Raw genomic sequence first — 19,019 nt, forward strand, 5'->3', positions numbered from 1 at the left:
TTAAATACAGACAGAATGTGGTAGAAAAATGAAAGTGGGAGCATTTGTTTTGTGAATACATAACAAAACTAAATTGGGAAGTACAAAGACAGCAAATGAGAAGAAGGCATTCCCTGAGTTAAGGCTGCCAAAGCACCTTTTGTGGGCTTGTAAGTGAAAGCTTAGCTGTTTCTTCTCAAATTAAATATATGAAGTCTCCATAGCAACAGCCATTTTGTAAGATGCATATATTTCATGATGTTCCAGATATTAAGCAGCTAAATAAAGGGGAAGGGGAAAAGCCATAACTATAACACAGGACTTCAGAGTACTTCCTAGGGAAAGAAACAGTGCCTATTGTCACAGAGTAACAATTTTCTTTACAGTAATGTTAATATTTCTAAGCAAATTATACATTTCCTTCTCAATCCTTGTTGTACTGTTTTGTGTGATAAGAAGTGAATTTTAAAAGAGAATTTTACATAGAAAATTAAAATAAAATTTAACTTTATATCTTACAGGTCATGATGTTACAATGCTAGATTTACAACAGGTCAAAGTCCTTTTTAAATCACTGAAATCACTGCAGAGATACTAGGTTATAGGAGCTGAAGCTCTGCAATCAGTCTGTTATCACCACACTGGTAAAAGCAATTGAAAAAATATTGTTTCTGTAGCATGGCTGTTTGTCACAGCTTGGTAGGTGCCGTGCAAGCATAAAAATGAAACACCTACCCAGAAAATATCTTAAAGCTTAATTCAATAATCATGACTGTTGTCAATTTTATGAGGACTAAATGCTATGACTTTCCTGCACAGTACCCATACCCAGCTGGCATAACATATAGCAGTTAAGGAATTGATCCAGACCCTACAGTTATGGAAACAGTTTTGACACAAACTTTGGTACAAAATCTATATTTGTAATTTAAACCCCACTCACTATTTTACTGTAGAATCACAGAACGGTTTGGGTTGGAAGGGACCTTTAAAGATCATCTAGACTTTTGCAAGAGCCTGGCCTTGTAAATCTATTGGCAATGTAATTTCTGCAGCAGTGTAGAGAGGGAACAAGAAACATGTCAGAATTTCTGAAGGCTGTTTTCTCTGACAGTCTTCTCTCCAGGTGCTCTGTACCATCAGGTTGGTGTATGCTGTGATACACAGTTTTTCTTCCATATTCCTCCAAACAGCTGTGGTGTACCTCTAAGTATTTCTGGAGAAGGACACTCATCTATAAGGAGTTCCCATGTTCCAGTATTTAAATGGCTATAAAGAAGATGAGACTCTCTTTTTACAAGGAGTCACATGGAAAAGATGAGGGATAGCGGGTACAAGTTATTCCCAGGGAGATTCCAATTGAGCACAAGAGGAAATCTTTTCACAAGGAGAACAATCAGCTGTTGGAATAATCTCTCTATGGAAGTGGTGGATTCATCCGTGCTGGGGGATCTGTAGACAAGCTGCTGGGACATTTTGTCTAGACTGTGCTTTTGCCAAGAATGGCTGGACCAGGTTATCCTTGAGGTTCCTTCCAACCTGTTATGCTATGATTCCAGGTTCTTCAAGGCCGTTTTGAAATACTAATGCTCGTTTTCCTTGTCATCCATTTTAGGGAGTAATGCATATAAAGTGAAACAGGTGAAGAGCAGCTGACTCATAGGGGGCTCATCCTTATTTTCTTCAGAGGCCTTGCACTTGCGGATATTCTCAGAATTTTCATCATATAATTCTTCTGCTTTGGGTAACACCTTTAATCTTAAATTATGACCACTCTTCTTTGTCCTACTGTGTTTATTCACTGATTGGAAAATAAAATGCCGTTAATTGTCTCCCCACAGCTTAGAATATTTGGACATGATATCTAGTTTCCGACTACTACTCTGTGGTACTTCTAGTGATTACATCCTTCTTTGTAAGAAGGAGTCAGTTCATTACTTAGGCAAATGTGTCAGTGCAGAAGAGTTGATGTGTCTTGAACTTCACTTGAGAGAGCCGTTGTCATCTTAATTTACCACTGTACAGTAAAATCACTTTAGTTAAGGATCATTTAATAACAGCAGGATGTAGAGCAAACTACTGGTCTAAAGTGTGAAGCTAATTAGACAGCTAGAAACCGCAGTCACTTTCTTTACAGGAAATTACATTTGGCAACTCTCTTCCAGAATCAGTTGTGATGCTAAAATTCTTGAACATTAATTGTAACAATGGCAGTTTTTATGGGTGTACAGGGTACTGCTCTTGGGAGGAATCTATTGCTGAGTTCTAGAAAAGAATGCTATTTAACATTTTTGTATCACATTAATTTCATGGTTACATAGAATAGAAACACTCCTTTAAAGTGTAAAATTGTGTTACTGTAATTTGTAGTATGACCAACTGTTCCAAGCCTGTCTCTGTGTACTATCAAACTATGCAGTATGGGAATAATAATTACTACTTTCATAAAAGAATGACAGATCTGAGTATTTCTAGTTCTGAAAATGGGCACACGCTCTTATTCTAGGTTCATAGGATAATACATTCCATACCACATTTCACTGAAAATGCATTATCAAAATAGTTGCAATTGCTGTTTTAATCTTCTTCTCTAGTATTACTGCCCTTCAGTTTGGTCATTTACGACAACTAGCTCAAAAGTGGAGTCCCATTAGCAAGCATTAACAGCTGGGTCCTGTTTTACTGTTCTCACCCCTCCTAAGTGAATCCAAGTGAAACCAAAGACATGTTCCCTGTATTCTTATACTGTGTCATTATCATTAGCTTTATCTGTATATGAGTTGCATCACCATCTACCCAGCCAAAGCCTTTAAGAGAAACAACTGTACTTTATTGTCATTTTGGCAAAGCTGTATTCCATTCTCTGTACTATAACTGAGAAAATAATGAGTCAAAGTTGTGATTTTTACCAGTTAGTATAGTCAAGACAGAACCCTGCCAGATCTAGAATATATCCATCTTAAGGCAGTTTATGGGCATCTTAAAAATAATAATGTTCTACAGTTTAAACACCGTAAGGCTGGGTTCACAACTTGTGAAGACCATGAGCAAAAGACATGAGTGGGATGGTTACAACATATTTGGATTGTATACGTAGAATTATCTACAGTTATGTCTATGTTGATTTTGTGATTTTTTTGTTTTCAGTTTTACCAATTTAGCTATTGATATGAATGTTATTTTAATGATCATCTCCAACACAACAACAGGACCATGAACTACATTTGGGTTAGTCTTTATTATTTATTAATAGGTTCTACAACACTTACTTTTAAAATTGATATATTGATTCAAAGAAATACTTTCAGTGATCTTTGGGCTACTTGCAAACATTAGCTCTATCCGTAACTATAATACAAAAAATGTAGTCATCTAGATGTGATGAATTAACCATGGGAGCTGCCTTGTTTATAGCACTGTTGCTTCTTAAGATTGTGACAAGAGTTATTACAATGACAGATATTCCCATTATGTAACTATTAACATTTAGGTTAAACAAAGAAACCTGCAAAACCACCTGTACTTGAGCTGTTAATGCAAATTGATGCCTAGATTGGCAATAAGTTGCAGACAGGTTGTGTCACACTTCATGTGTATGTGATTTAGAAAGATTTGCACAGCGTGATCAACACTTCAGCAGGATTTCCAGCTGTCCAGCAGCATCTATTGGATAATCCCAGAATGTCTCTAGAAGCAGAATGGCAGTCTGTTGCTACTGATAGCCACTTGCAATAATAGAGTCATTTGTGCAGGAGATCAAAGCTCCCGATGTCTTCCGTTTCTAAATGAAGCACCATAAACTTTCCTTATTTTTATTTTATCAAGATTTTTGAGCAAATACATGATCCTTCATCCCTGTGCTTTTGCTCTGCTCAGACACTGTGAGAGATAACAAGGGAACATTATCAAGATTTACACTTCACCCATGGGCTGAGTCTCATCTGCCTTGTGAGTAGCAGTCTGACATTAAAATTTGCTCAGGTGGAGAAATGATATCCTAAACAGGTATGAAACTACGGTAGCGATGGGCAAAGAAAGTGCAGCAGTTGGTTTGTGCTGATATACAAAGACGCTTCCCTTTGAAGGGCAGGCCATGAAATGTAATTGAGAGTATGAATGGACACAGAACAGCTAAGTCAAACCAGATTAGTGCAAAAGCTGTCAATAAACAAGACCTGAGGAAAAGGAGGAAAATTAAGAAAAGGAAACAAAATATTCTTAAAACCCCCAAAAGGTATGGTATTGTAAGCAAAATGAAACAATAATCAAACCAATGCTTTTAGAAAAAGTTTTGGTGCTTTTTAAATGCACGGCATAGATCCTATATGACAGCATTACCTTCTGGACCCACAATCTCCACTATAGTTTTTTATAAATATCATCTTAGACTATTTACTTCTCCAGTAATGTTATTAGAAATAACAATAAAAGCAATAACATGTATCCTCAGGGTTGGTGCAGGCTTCAGACTTTTAAAGATATATTTGTTCGAAACACTTTTAATTCCTAGTATTCACACTCCTTTCAGATAATCATAGTCATGAGAATACTGCTTTTTCCTTTCTAGGTATGATTGTCACCTTCTGGCAGATTAATATTTTTATAGGCAATTGAAAGAAAGCTTGATCACTCCATCTCCAGCAATCCTAATTCTCTGGGCTAAAACTCCAAGCATTGCATGCATTATGAAAGGGTCGTACCTCTGCCTACAAGTTGCCTCTCTGCTGTTTTTTTTTTACCTTCTCTGATTTCAGGTTATCAGTTACAACTCCATTTTGTCAACAGGAATGCACTCAGTAAACTGAATCACAGTGAAGTCAGTAAGATGTTATAACTAAGAGTAGATCTGGGCAAATCCTATAGCAGGATTTTAATCCTTCAGCTGAAGAGTATGAACCTCCAGGACTCTGACTCCATTAAGAAAAATAAAAGGTTATGTATTATCGCACTATCTTGAATCTGTGTGAGACAAACTTCCTAAACAGCTGCTAGGACCTGTCTTAGGATCATTTCTCAGTCCTATCAATCTCATAGAGAACAATGTATTCAGGAGTATCAAAACTAGGAAACAGGAAGGGAACAGTTGAAGCAGTTGTATTTGTCCTTAACATTTCGTGACTGCAGTTCTATGTTTTTTCATTTCATTTTGGTTTTTGCATAAACATTTCTTTTGTGCACCTAGGATTCAGAACATTATAAACAGTAACCAAAGTTGTCAAGCTTGCTTCAAACTGCTTGTAGCTGAAAAAACAGGGTGAAAAAGATAATAAACAGGTAAATAGAGTGCTAAGTATTAAGGAGATTGTTTTTCATATATTAAACAGCAGTCACAGCCAGGTGAGTGTTTTGTTAAATAAGAGTAGCAGTGCTTTTCCACAAATATTTCTTTGTATTAAATACTCCAGCCATTCCTCTGCGTCAAGACATATTTCCTCTTCTTAAGGTGCCTGGGGACAGAAGCTGAGAGACATATGAGCTAGCAGATGCACAGGGTTAGCCATGGTTATCTTCTTTATTTAGCTCTGACTCCAATTTTCACCAATTTCTTGCCTGGATGAACATACATCCTCAGTTTTATTGTTGGTCCTCAATGCTTTCTCTTCCACAATAAGGAGCAGTTTGACCCATTAGCTTCTTCTTTCAATAGATGTTTATGTAAAAACCTCGAAACATTAGCTGCACAGTACTCTCAGACAAAATATCCCCTCCATGAAAATAGCTGTATAATAGTATGTCTGACAAGGTGTAATCAGTTCCAACAACAGCAACATCAGCTTTGGTATGCATTCCATTCTCTGCAAATCTGTCTCCTTATCTCGATTTTGTTATTTAGCTGCAGACTGACCTAATTTAGGTTTTAAAGCAGAAAGAATGACAAGGGAATAAAGTGATCGTGATGGTGATAATTTGCAACCCATACTTGATTAGCCAGTCCTTCAGAGATGTTGCTTTTGTTGTAGATAACGGAGAATGTTGTGTGTAAAGGAATGGAGCAGGGTTTTCTGCTGCTGTGGCTTTTTGGTTCATTTGATGCAAGCTGAATATTGGCCCCTTCATAGTTTCAGACCACCTTGGCCTGTCTGCCCCAGTGGGAAGCAGTGACAGTACAAAGACTTGTTTTTAACTTCTTTTTTTTGTAATTCCTTAAAGGTGAGAAATGGAGCCTCTGCTGAATGCTCTCCAACAGTTTATGAACCTGTCCCCTAGTGTTTGAATGTTAGCCAAAACAGAACATGCATTTGGTTTTATGTTGATTGTGCAGATTTCCAGAAGAAAAAAAAAACGAAGCAAAACAAACAAACAAAAACAAACAAAATAGAACAAATATATTCTTTCTGCTTTGTAATATCTCAAAGAGGACAATATCCATGTTATTTGTACCAATGCACATAAAACCATCTGATTGCCTGTTCAGGTGAGATGATATTTATTAGTTGCCCTTGTCACCATACTGCTAAGAAAATCTTTATTGATTGATTGATGATGTCAAGGCCTGAGAAAAATACCATGTTCTACACCTGATTTTTTTATAAATAAATAACAGCAAGTGGACTAATGATAGTGTTTCTTATGGTAATTACATCAATTAAAATAATGAAACACTGTGGGAGATTCATCTCTGAAGTTCTTTTAGATCCTGAAGGAATTTACGGAAGGTTTAGGGCTCTTTCCCAAATGGTTTACATAAAGTTGAAACATGGTAGGGTTTCAGAATATTTATGCATTATTAATTAGTTAGTTAATTACTCTCTTCTATTAGATCGTGTTAAATGCACTTTATAAGGGGAACATTCATAATATCTCACCTACATGATGGTATTAGGAAAATAACAGCAGTTTTAAAAAAGAATAATACAAAGAGATACCTTCACTCTTATTTCTAGTTTGTTCACTGGTATCTTATTACATTTTGAGTGAAGGCACAAGGACCTCAGCTGTATTTCAACAGCAGAATAGTCATGGTACTCTCCAGATTAAAAAGAAGGCTAACAAAATTAAACATAACATGAGATACTGGTTAGATACTAGTAGCCTTACTCTATGTACAAACCATGCATCAAAATCTTGAAGCATTTCAGAGCTACTGTCATGTAATTCATGAGCTATTAAAACCTAACAGTCAGAACCCACAACCTAAAACTAGTCCAATTTATAACCAAAAACAAATGAGCATTTAGGTGCCCAAAGTAAATGCTCTGTTCTGGGCTACAAAGGCAGGAACCTCAAATCAAGCCAGACTAAGCAACTTGCTTAGGCAGAGGTCTGTAATAATGTAAAATAATGTAAAAATAATTAGCTGTAATAATGACCACCTGTATTATGTACATATGTGTAATACATATATGCTGTAGTAATGATCTCCTAAGGAAAGATGGGGGGTTTGGGTGCTTTGCAGCCCTAAGGCAAGTCCAGCTCCAAAAGGCACTGCTGCTCATAATTTCTTATGTGCATTAAGTTTGAGTTCATGGTAGTCAGGCAAGCTGCTTCCAAAGGGAGCTGCATAGATGGACTATGCTACTTCTCATAAAAATAGCCTCTGACTTCAGAAAGCCAACCCAAAAAAATCTTTACTATTCTGCAGAATAAAATTCTTTAGCCAAAGTCTAGCACAGGTTTTTACCTCAGGCCAGTAACAGTCACTCTTAAAAATTAATATATTGACCTGAACCACAAACTGGATTTTTAACTTAGTATTAACTGGAACCTGGAAAGCAATGTTCAGCAAATTAGGTTTGTATTGAATAAAATGGCTGACATGGAAGCAGCATGAATTTCTTAGTAAATTTGCTTTGCATGTGCCTTAATATCTCAGTACATAAATCATAGTACTTCCATTATTTAATTTTTAATCGCAGCTTTTAATAACCTCATAATTCACTGTTGCTTTTAATTACCATTCATATCTACAAAAACAATAAAAAGTCTCAAAGAAAGAAAAAATCAGACATCAGAACCTGGTTTTGATTTAGAAACATTCATAGCATTAAAATAGAAATGTTCCTCCTAGATATACTGTTTGAATTATACATTAACTCATTTCATCTTGTATCTGTGGTGCTGTTGTAGATTATTTTTTCAACCATTGATTTACATTTCATACACAAGCTGAAATTACACTTTAAATATTCAAAGATATTAAGTCAACTGTATAATTCATTAATTCACCAAAGTAAACACCATATTTTACCAAAAGTATTGTCTTGGGTTGTCTGCGCACTGACTAACAAGTGCCACAGGGACAGTGAATCAGAACAATTCCAAGGGGGTTCCAGAAATCTAAGGTTCAGAAAGGCAAATATAAACCCTGGTGCACTGTAGGTGACAGTCAACCAGACAGTCAACCAACTTTGCCATTTGTCAAAGTCCAAATGACATCCTGAGGAAAAATGCATGCTGTTAACTATGCCACTTCAGTTTATATGAAGAAGTAAACTCATAAGAATAATGCTTTGTCAGTCAGTCATTTTTCCAAATCTAAACTGCAGATGGTGTATCTTGTGTTGGTATAGAATGTGGAATGCAGTGGAAAAAATCTGCTCCACTTCAGTGTGAGTACAGCCAAGTCAAACTGTTCACTGTAGAGGAGCAACTTGATTTAAGCTTTAGAATTCTTTGAGTATAGTAGAGATATATTTGCTTTCAGTTCACCCTTTTATATTTTACAAGTAACAAGAGGCAAGGAAGAGCCTCCTTGTAACTTGTTGCCAAAACTGTATTTCCCTTCAGCACGTCATAGAATCATAGAACAGTTAGGGTTGGAAAGGACCTTAAGATCACCTAGCTCCAAACCCCCTGCCATGGGCAGGGACAGCTCACCCTAGACCATCTTGCCCAAGGCTCTGTCCAGTCTGGCTTTGAACACTGCCAGGGATGTCTCCTTGCTTTCCTACTCTGGAGCTTGCTAGAAACCGGCACAGAGAATGGTCAGAGAAGGAAGGCCACCCCATCCACCCATGGGAGTCCCCACTACAAAAACACCTGAGCACCACCTCTGCCCTGTCTGAACCAGTCCTTCCTTGCCACACTGGCTGCAGTTGTCTTTGGATCAGACACTCAGTGGAAACTAAACCCAACTGTTTCAATCTCAGGAGTTAATAATGATGGATTAATTAATTAAAAATTAAACTGTTGTCACCACTCTTTCTTCCTTCCCAACAAGACATCTTCACTATTCATTTGCAAAAGATTTCTGCCTTGGCAGAGCAGAACAGAATGCAGACACATGCAAGACTACAGTGAGGAATAGATTGTGAGTTATCTATGTACGTACATAAAGATGTATGTTTTTAAATATATGTATATACACATATATACACTGAATAGCTGTTACTATAAATAAACACTGCAAGGAAATGCACTGTTTGCATATAGATTTTAAATCATAAGTTCTTGGTATCCAAAAACTAAAGCAACAGCTTTTCTGTCAAATTCGCAGGTAAAAATACAGACAAATACAGATATATCGCCATCTGGAGGGCAGGTGTGTTCTTTAGCTTCTTGTAGTTCTTCTGGGATCCATGGTACAGGACATGTATGGTGGTCGGAGAAAAATTTAAATGTAGAATCATGAAGTTTTTTACATTGGGGTTATCATTAGGGATAATCTAAACCGGCTAGTCATATAATTATGGTTTGTTTTTTTTTTTTTAAGTCATTGGGCCAGAATAAACAACTCCAAAGCCTGATTATATTTTTAGTACTACAGACGACATATCTGTGCCTTCAGAAGGAATTCCTTGTGTTTTCTCTTACTTAATTGTTCTTGATCTTGGCAGTCAGAACTCAAAGGTTTTTTTTTTTTTAACTTTTTTCCATTAATTTTAGCCTGCAGTTTTAGGACACTTCAAGGGCATAGAGATAGGGAGATGGGAGTCAAGCTCAATTTTTAAAACAAAAATTAATTCTAAAATTAGACCTGTTTCATTCACCCTGAGAAACTAGAAAAACCTTCAATAAAAACAAATGAAAGCCATTAAGTACCCTCACACTCAGGCTGACAGCTCTTCACCCTTCTCCCTGCTGCCAGGGAATGCCCAAGGGAAGAAATGGGTCCTGCAGTAGAAATGATCCAAGAGTAGGGTGTAATATTCCCTGGAGTATGATCACCCCAGCATGGGCTGCACACTAGGGACTCATCTTTCAGTCATATATTTGCAGGGACCTCAGCAGAGTTGCCCTGCTGCAGTGTCCAAGATGTCTGTAATGGACACAGCCCTTGTCATACTGCCCTCCCACCTGAATAAAACAGCTTTTTCCATTCCTCTGACACCCAATGAAGGTCTGCCCTGAGGATGGTTTCAGTGATCACCAAGAACAGCAAGCGAATACTTGTAGATATCCTCTCCTTACCAGGTCTGAAATGGGTATTTTGAGTCCAGGAGCCTGGTTAACAGAGGCAATACCTGAAAAGCTTATAAATGAAACACACGGTGAACTCCTTTACCCACAGTGCCTTTCCCAGTCAAGGAAAGAAATTACTGCTGTGTCCCAGAGCACACATTAGGCATTGTAGGCTAAGCCAAAACTGTTACAGTGTACCACTCACTAACCCAGCAAGAAACCCATCAGTAGATGCACTCATTCATGCAAGTCAGACAGGTATACTTGCATGAACAGTTGCTTGCCAGGGGCTTATAGTAAATATCAGCAGCTTGGAGCAGATAGTTCATATAGGAGCCATAGAGAAGTGTACCGTAAATAATGCTGCCTATCAGCTATGTGTAGAGAAAGAAAGAAAAATGAGGGGCAGTGGCTTTGACAGTCATGCACCCCTCTGCCTCTCACCCCAGTGAGGATAACACACCTGGCCAGTGATCTGCTGGAACCAGGCTTCTGTGGCAGGTCAGAGCCTCAGAGTGCATCGGGTCAAGGTAAACAGCAGGCATCACGGGATGTTGGGGTAATATGCGTCAGTCCAAGCATCAAGGTTCATCGTAGTTCGTTTGTCAGTCTGTCAGTCTCCTAACCCTCTCATCTGAGCAAAGCCCTGCCTCAAAATCACAGCGCAGAGTGCAATCCTACAGTCTCCTGTGCCACCGCATGGCCGCAAGAAGAAATGCAGGTCTGAGGATTAATCTCTGCTCTTCGTTTAGGATAATCTCCAGGAAAAAAAAAAAAGTCAAGAAGCAGGCTGTAACTGTGACATCAAAATTACATTATTTCACTTGAATTGAGTTATAAATATTTTTAAACACACACATGTACTTACAGGTGTGTGCAGGTCCTCCCATTATAATCTTGTACTGTGATACATCCTTTCTTAGGGAAATTAGACTTTTAATAACCTAAATCTCTTTCATAAGGAGTATTAACTTTTGTTCTATAACATTAGCGAAACTTTTTTTATTGTTATGTCTGGACCGATGGCAGCCATTCCTAAATCTGTCTTTACAGTACTAAAAATAATATTTTAAAAATAATGTTAGCTGAAGATAATACTAGGTAAAACAAAATTATAAATTGTTGCATTTTAACTCCCCATAGAAGAGATGCCAACAGCTGAAACACAGAAGCTGAAGCTTTCCCCTTGTGCTAAGCTAGACATTGCAAGGGGGCAGAGAGCCACAAAAGATGCTTCCCTGCAATTATTGTACTTATCTAGGAAATAACTCAAAAAGAGCCATCTGGCAGGTAGGTGGTATGCCATATTTCTATTCCCTATTCCTAAGCAATCTTGATGCCTCTTTTCAGGAGGACTGGATAGCTTCCTGAAGAGCAGATAGCTGAATTTATAGAGGCCTTGTTTTTCTTATAGATTTCTTTCCATTTTTCTTTCTCTTTTTTTTTTTTTTTTTGTCCTGGGTTGTGTGTGTGTTTGGGGATTTTTTTGTTTGTTTCTTTACTTGTTTTTACTACAGAAAACAACTAATAATGGCCCTGTAATAACAAAAACAGGGACTGGCAAGAGCTGACTAGAAAAAAGACCAGCAAAAGCTGAGCTGCATGCTGCAGTCGATGAGGCAATGTTGATAACAGTGGCACAAATGACATTCCAAACGCAGCTGACAAGGATGGCAATGACAATTAAATACACCACTCTATACAGAAAATTGGGATTGAAGACTAGAAGTGAGAGAAACATGGGAGAAAGGTCACAACTTCTTTACGTTATACCTTCCTGTTCCTGTTCTTCCATTTGGTTTTATTTTCTCTTTCTTCCAGCTCTTAATTGGCAACAATTCAACACCATATGTGTTGTGGTTCAACATATAAGTTATCCCACTGCATTCAAAGGGAATCTGCGGCACCTGCTTTAGTTGCTTGCCAAGATAAGGCCACTAGTTCTGCCTTTTAACTGATTCTCTGTTTTGCTTACTCATTGTCTCTAGGGTTACAGGTTTCTGTCATTGACTGCTCTTCCAAATTAACAGTGTATCTATAGTGTCTTTTGAGCCAATTATTTATGCGGTGGTATTCCACAGTGTGAGAAATACATCTACTGTTGTGTGTCCCACATTGGCTGCTATGTGCTTTTACTAGATGCCTCCTTGAAGCTTTCTTATTATGACATGACGAAAGCAGAGGTTTCCTGTGGGCACAGGGCTTGCCTTTTACTTTTTTCTAAACAGAGAGGAACCGTAAGCAAGAAAAGGGCCTTTGCTTTCTTTCCCATGAGTAGGGTCCACACTTATGTCTTCAGTTGGTGCAAATAACTAAGGACTCTGTCAAAAATTTTTATAAACAGTTCCACATCTTAGATCAAGCTCTCTTGCCAGTAAATAGAGTGGATATCACAAGACTCTTCCTCTTCCTGCTTGCCCTCTGCCTTCTCCGTCTGAATACTACCAGGTCAATACCTAATAAAGATGCTCAGTTTAACCTCTTGAGCTTAATGGCCACCCAGCAGACATCCTGCTGAAAACAAGAATATTAATTCCCACTCTCCTTGCCTGAAGCACATACTGAGGATATAATCTAGCTCAAACACACTAGTGCTCAGTCAAATTCATTGTCTCACATTTCTTGGTATCGAAACAAAAATTTTCAGATATCTATATAGATGTTGTGTAGAAATACTTTCGCTGAACAAGGCTATACTTAGAATAAAAAAGTGTCCATGCAGGATACATTCACAGATATCTCTCAAGGTTGCAATGAGTACCTCGAGTGAGTATGGCTTGAGTTTTGTTGCCCTTTGGTGTGAATGATGGTGGCAAAAGCACTGCTTAGTACAGGGGTGAATGTCAGCATGGTGGGAAAAGCAGCAGCCGAAATTATGGTCAGTTTGTGGACAGTTTTAAAATATATATCTGAGATAAGTTAGTCAGGTCAATTAGGCAAAGAAATAATTAACACATCAAAGAATGTTGCAAGGGGAAATTCCTGGCAGGGAGGAGTCTGTAATGAGCCAGAGGGTTTCACTGCACATGGCTGTCCCCTTAGCTATTTACCTCTATGGAAGCACAACTTTCTTGACAAGGGTCTCCCCACACAGGGGGAAAATCTTCCTTTTGTAACAGACCTCAAAATAATTCAAGCTGTCTGCCAGTAATTAAATGAATTACATTAGCAACAGGTGGTGAAGCTGTAGTTTTCTCACATCTGTTATCATTTTCGTGAGTCAGTATGTATTCATTGCAAAAGCTATGTAAACCACAGAGCAGAGAGATGGGTTGATGGCTGTCACCCAGAGAGCCGCTGTTCTCACTCCTGTAGTTATCTATCTGTAGAGTAGAGGAGATGTGAGAATATGTGGTAGACAGGAAAGGGTCTGGGCAGGATCCCAAAGGGTAAGAGTTTGGGGATTTAAAAGAGAGGGAAGAGATTTTATAGGTCTTCATTAGACTGAAAGAGGAAGAGAAGAATAAGAAAGAAAGGAAACTTGTGTAATGTTAAGAGCATTACTTTGATACCTGTTTCAATTATCTCCTATACCGCAGACTTTCTGTGTGGTCTAGAGTGTGTTTCTTGGTCATTCTGGTTTAGTAAATTTAAAACTTAGAATCCTTGGGAAATTTCATCGTCACTGGGGACAACAGGCATAGAATAGCTCGTGTATTAGTGAATCTCAGTCTCCAAAATACAACGCATTTCTGCAAACTGGCTATTGGGTATGGTGTACTATAGTGAAGAGGGCTGTGTATGTTGCAAGCTGAATTCTGGGTATTGAAGAGCTTGCTAAGACATAAAGCCTCTTTAATGCAAAGAACATGTGGAATGGCCACAGTTCTGGACTGATCTGCACGGTATCTGGTTGTATACATTACTCCTATAGGAGCGTAGAAAGCCATCCTGCTGCTGAGATGTGGTCTCACACAAGCTTTGAAGGGCAGCTCATTTTGCTGTACTTCAGGATGCTGGACTTCCCATGAATGTTTTCCATATCTTTTCCACCTTCCTTCAAAACCCAGTTCTCTTTTGACTCAGAGAGAAAAGTTATGCGATTTCACAGAGCTGCTTTTTCATTTTCTGAATAATGAGAATAAGTATCTATGGAGAGCTGAGGGAAATTCACAATCAATTTACTTCCATCAGTAATGACACAAGGTTTCAGTTTACGTTTAAGACATGCTGCCTTTATACTTCTCCTCAAAGACTGGTGTCTTCTCTAGCAATTCCTTTCATGGCAATACTGAGAATACTTATTATGGCATTGAGCTACTGTTATGTGGTCAGTAAATTAATTTTCAGCTAAGGAATCTTTAAAAAAAGCCAGTTTAGAACAAAAAATATGTATCAGTGAGTTATTTTTAGAGGAATTTCTTTAATTGCATCTTGTTCCATGACAATGAATAATTATTGTAATTCTTTTCAAAGAATTAACATTTAACTCTACCAAACTTTGAACTAATAAAATTTTGCAGGTTGTTTAATGTTAATGGCTGTCATCATGCTGAGGTCATTTGGCTGAAACCTACTGTGAGGGACAGGGCTTCCTCATCAGGACTTGGGCTTGCTGGAAGCTCTGTCATGGGCAGAGCCACGCATCACTCAGTTCCTACTTGCTTCCAGGTAGAGTTGTATCACTAGAAACTCCCATGTAGTCAAAGGACCATCAGGGACCACAAATTTTTCTCAATGAATGAACAGACAAAGGAAAATAATAACTCTTAAACTGTCTAGGCCTCAAAACAACTGTTGTGCGGTTCTGGATGGAGATAGAACTGCACAGGGTGCAGATCCAGTCAGTCCTTCCTGCCATCCTCCACCATTTCACATCCTTGATTTTGCCAGATCTTGGGGCCAGTCTCTCATGATAGTGTTATACTTGTGGAGGACTGTGGAGGTACTGTCAAGTCTCCTCTTCTGAACTTGAGAGACATCACTCTGTATTACAATCCTGCTCTCTTCCTTCCCAGCTCCTTCAGATACAAAAACAATCCAGTATGACAAAGCCATTCAAGATTTGCCTGAGGTCACTGCGGACCCCTGCTCCTGGTGTGAATGCCATCTCCAGCAGTGGCTCACACTAACTCCTCTGCAGGTGGGCAGCAGGGCCAACAAGCAACCTCCTCCTCTTAACCCAAACTGAAAACGAGCAGGAGAAAGGTGGGACTCTCTGATGCCCAGTTCTTTCTTTCCCAAAAACTGTATAACTTAATTTGTGGGACAGTATTTGAGCACAGGAGACCAAAGTCATGATTCAAGTACCATTCTTCACTGAAATAATTAACTTCAGAGTTTCATGTGATTGATACAAGGAATCTCCAGCTTTGTGAAGGAAAATACCAAAGTCTTTCTGGGAAACCATTACATGTTGCTCAGCGATTCACTGACTGCTGGCCAGAGCACTGTTTGTAACTGATTAAGCTGAATCCTTTCCAAATTCTTCCCCTCTATTAACCTCTCAGCAGTTCCTTTCCTTCGTAAATTCATGGTAGTTATGTGTTGCTCAGGGTGATTGCATGAAAGTGGTTTCAAACACAATGATTACATATTGAGAAAATGAGCTCTTTCGGGTTTATATCACAGCCTATCTGCCTGTTTAAAAAAAGGCTTCCTGTATTGTGCCATTTGCTCTTCATCGGCTAGGCAGTAAAAATACTGCTCGCATGTAGCATCTTCATTCCGTCTGACCTTTTCAGACTATTATTTCACAGGCATACTTCAAAGTTTTCATTTCCTTCTGCAAATATAACTTGAATCTCATTCTATTATTGCAGATGGTGCCATTGAAACAAAAGCTGTTCCTTCTTTATCCCACTATATTTAGTGGGGAGGATGAAGTACAGCGTATCACCTGGAAATGCTGCAAACTGAGGTAAGCTCAGGGCACACTATTTAAGGCTGGATTCCACAGAGATCTGAATTTTAGTGAAAGTGGGAAATGTATAGCTCTTGGCCCTATGTTCAGCACTGAAGGACATATATATTTGAATCTGGACTGAGATCAGGCTAAAAGTTAAAATGGATTTTGATCTACACACTCTTTATCAGGCTTCCATCCACTGTGAGTACTTAAAATGAAAATATTTTCCCCACAGGCTTTATATTATAATCCCTCTTATTTACACTACTCTGAATGAATACTTTGCATTATGATGAGCCAGCCACAAGGTGTCAATATAGCGTAGGAGATTCTTAGTAAGGTTTTGATGCTACAGCACCATTTGGCTGTGAATACAATTAAACCCTGCCTTCTGGTGGGTTATTTGAATAGTTAATCGCAAAAATGCATGTCAGATCACAATTTTTGTACTTGATTTATTTAATCAATGAAGTCCTCATGCTATGATTGGGTGGGAGGGATAAAAACTAGTATAAGTGACTGAAGTAAAAAACATGACAAACCACAAGCTACGTGCTACAAATAATGTAGCACTGTGTTTTAGAATGAAAGACTGACAAAGTGGGATGCTAGACTAGTGGGGGTGAATTATTTTTTGTCAAAATATGAGATGTGAGCTTAAGCAAGAGATACAACATGTCAATTAACTCTTCACAGGAAGGAGTCAACATATCTAGATGAACTCGTGCTCATTTTAAGAGGCATAATGAATGGTGAGACAAGACAAAGATGAAAAAGCAATATTAAAGAGTTCCAGTTTGTCTTTTTTAGACACTGATCTATATAAATATAAAAACAAACGCCTCAAAAGAGTGAAGCTAAAGCTGCGTTCTGAATTACAAATGACATGGAAGCAATTTGGGGTTTTACCCTAACAGGAGGTTAGCATCTGTGGAAGAAGAGCCTGTTAGAAATGAGAATGAATGCCTGAAAGAAAAATAACTCTTAGATTTGTGGATATTATCTCTTTGAGGTATGCACTAATAGGTTTTGGCTGAGAATTTTCAAAGACATTAAGGATTTAGCTACTATTGAATGTCAGTGGCTTTTGGACACTTCACTGCCATAGTCTGCTTAGAAAACCCCATCCTTTCTATTGCAGTAGGAGGGAGCAGATCCATGACACAGAGAAGAAAAGAGAAGCTACAAAAGAAAATAATATTTTTTGTATTACAGTCATTCTTTATAAATTATTATACTTAATCTACTCTGTCAAGTATATATAAAATGTGGTTGAGAGGGGGATATTACATTATATGACATTGTTCACTTGTGTTAATGACTCTGTACTTTGCACAAAGTGGAGGTCATTGGCTAGCAGATAATACCATAAAAAAATACATATCATTGGCTACATTTCTTAAAAGGAGCCTGTTTATGCAAAGAGCTGTTTTTTTCAGGTTCTAAACCAGCTGTGACATCATGCTATCCTTTGAGAGATATTTTATTGGGCAACAGATCAGTGTTGGAGGTCAAAAGAGCAACAGCGATAGATGCATCATGTTCCATGGGGCTCCCTGGGGGCAGGTTGGGACAATAATTAGAAAAACTGCAAAGTCTGTGGGAATAAAACTCTTGGTGTTCTTGTGCTTCTCTGTTTTGTGTTTCTTTTTTATATTGTATATCTTAATGTGAGAAACGACCCATGAGGGATACTTGTGTAAGGGTGAATAACATGCTACAGAACAGCTTTAAGCTCTTCAGATTGAAAATACATTGAAAAGGTGGTTTTGCATATCAGTGGTAAAATCTAGAAGTGATGGAAAAGTCAGCAGAGAAATACAAGTGCGATTCCTGTGTGAGGCCTTACTGTCAGAGACTTGATATTTAGGTGGAGATGAGAGAATATCCTTGCTCCCTTGCCTAGTGACACTGTGGGTTTTAAATACTCTTTTTACCTTTCCTCAAAAGAAAACAAACATGGACATTTTTTTTCTTTCTTGGAATGAACTGGGTAAACACTAACACAAATTACCAGTGATGTGGTAGAATTAATTTTATCATACAGTGTTTGGGTGTTGTTTTTTTTAATTGCTGTTATGCTGAAGAGAAGATAAATAGGTGTACTGTTAGAACTATTTAAGTAAAGACATGTGATATATTGGCAGCTCATTTTAAGAATGGGAGAATACATATTGAACAAGCCCCACGTAACAAAGCTGGAATGTAAGAGTCCCGAGGAATACATTTTCACCATTACTCCTGGTTTAAATAGCAAAAGGTTGAGGTTTTTTTTTTAATAAAAGAAATATTTCAGTCCTACAATAACCCATACATAGTAATAGGTTACTATGACTGAAGTGCTTGTTCCTAGACAAGAGCCCAAATCAAAGTCTTAAATCTGTGTAAATGCAAAATGATTGTCTGTGCAAAACCAATATATTCCTCTCCTGACAGATGCACAGGTTTCACTGTGTGTATTCTAGTCAACACATCACCAACCCCATCTGTTCTGTCTGCCTCTGAAAAATGAGCACTACTTCACAGCAGAGAAAGCACTGAGCACACAGCACTACTTGTTTGGGTTTTAAAAAGTTTTACCCAGCCTGGAATAACAAAGCCATTTTGTAAGATAATGAGGCTAAACTTCCTCCTTTTACACTAAGACTGTAACATGCCCAAGACACAGAAACTGTGTTACCTGAACATTGGTAAGAAGTTTACAACACAGCAGAAATAAATAAGAACAGTTTCTAACATAAAAAAAAAAAACAAACCTTATATAGCTTAATTACCTATTGTATCCAACCTGGTCTGCTTCCTGCTAGCTTGAGGCATAGATAAAATTTACACGCTTGTCTAAAAAAAAGAT

General features: G+C 38.1%; 1 long non-coding RNA gene across 1 annotated transcript in view; it reads left to right on the plus strand.

The window, feature by feature from the left end:
• Nucleotides 1-17,418, plus strand: part of LOC133218614 (uncharacterized) — a 36,646-nt gene extending 19,228 nt beyond the window's left edge. Inside the window, exons 2-3 of the long non-coding RNA XR_009727212.1 lie at nt 16,083-16,180; nt 17,310-17,418. This is a non-coding gene — a long non-coding RNA (uncharacterized LOC133218614). The remainder of the gene's footprint in view (nt 1-16,082; nt 16,181-17,309) is intronic.
• The last annotated feature ends 1,601 nt before the right edge of the window (nt 17,419-19,019 follow it).

Source organism: Neopsephotus bourkii, unplaced genomic scaffold (genome assembly GCF_033783945.1).
Source record: "Neopsephotus bourkii isolate Nb327-2 ecotype Australia unplaced genomic scaffold, CSIRO-AGI_Nbou_v1 NB_1279, whole genome shotgun sequence".
Taxonomy (NCBI): Eukaryota; Metazoa; Chordata; class Aves; order Psittaciformes; family Psittacidae; genus Neopsephotus; species Neopsephotus bourkii.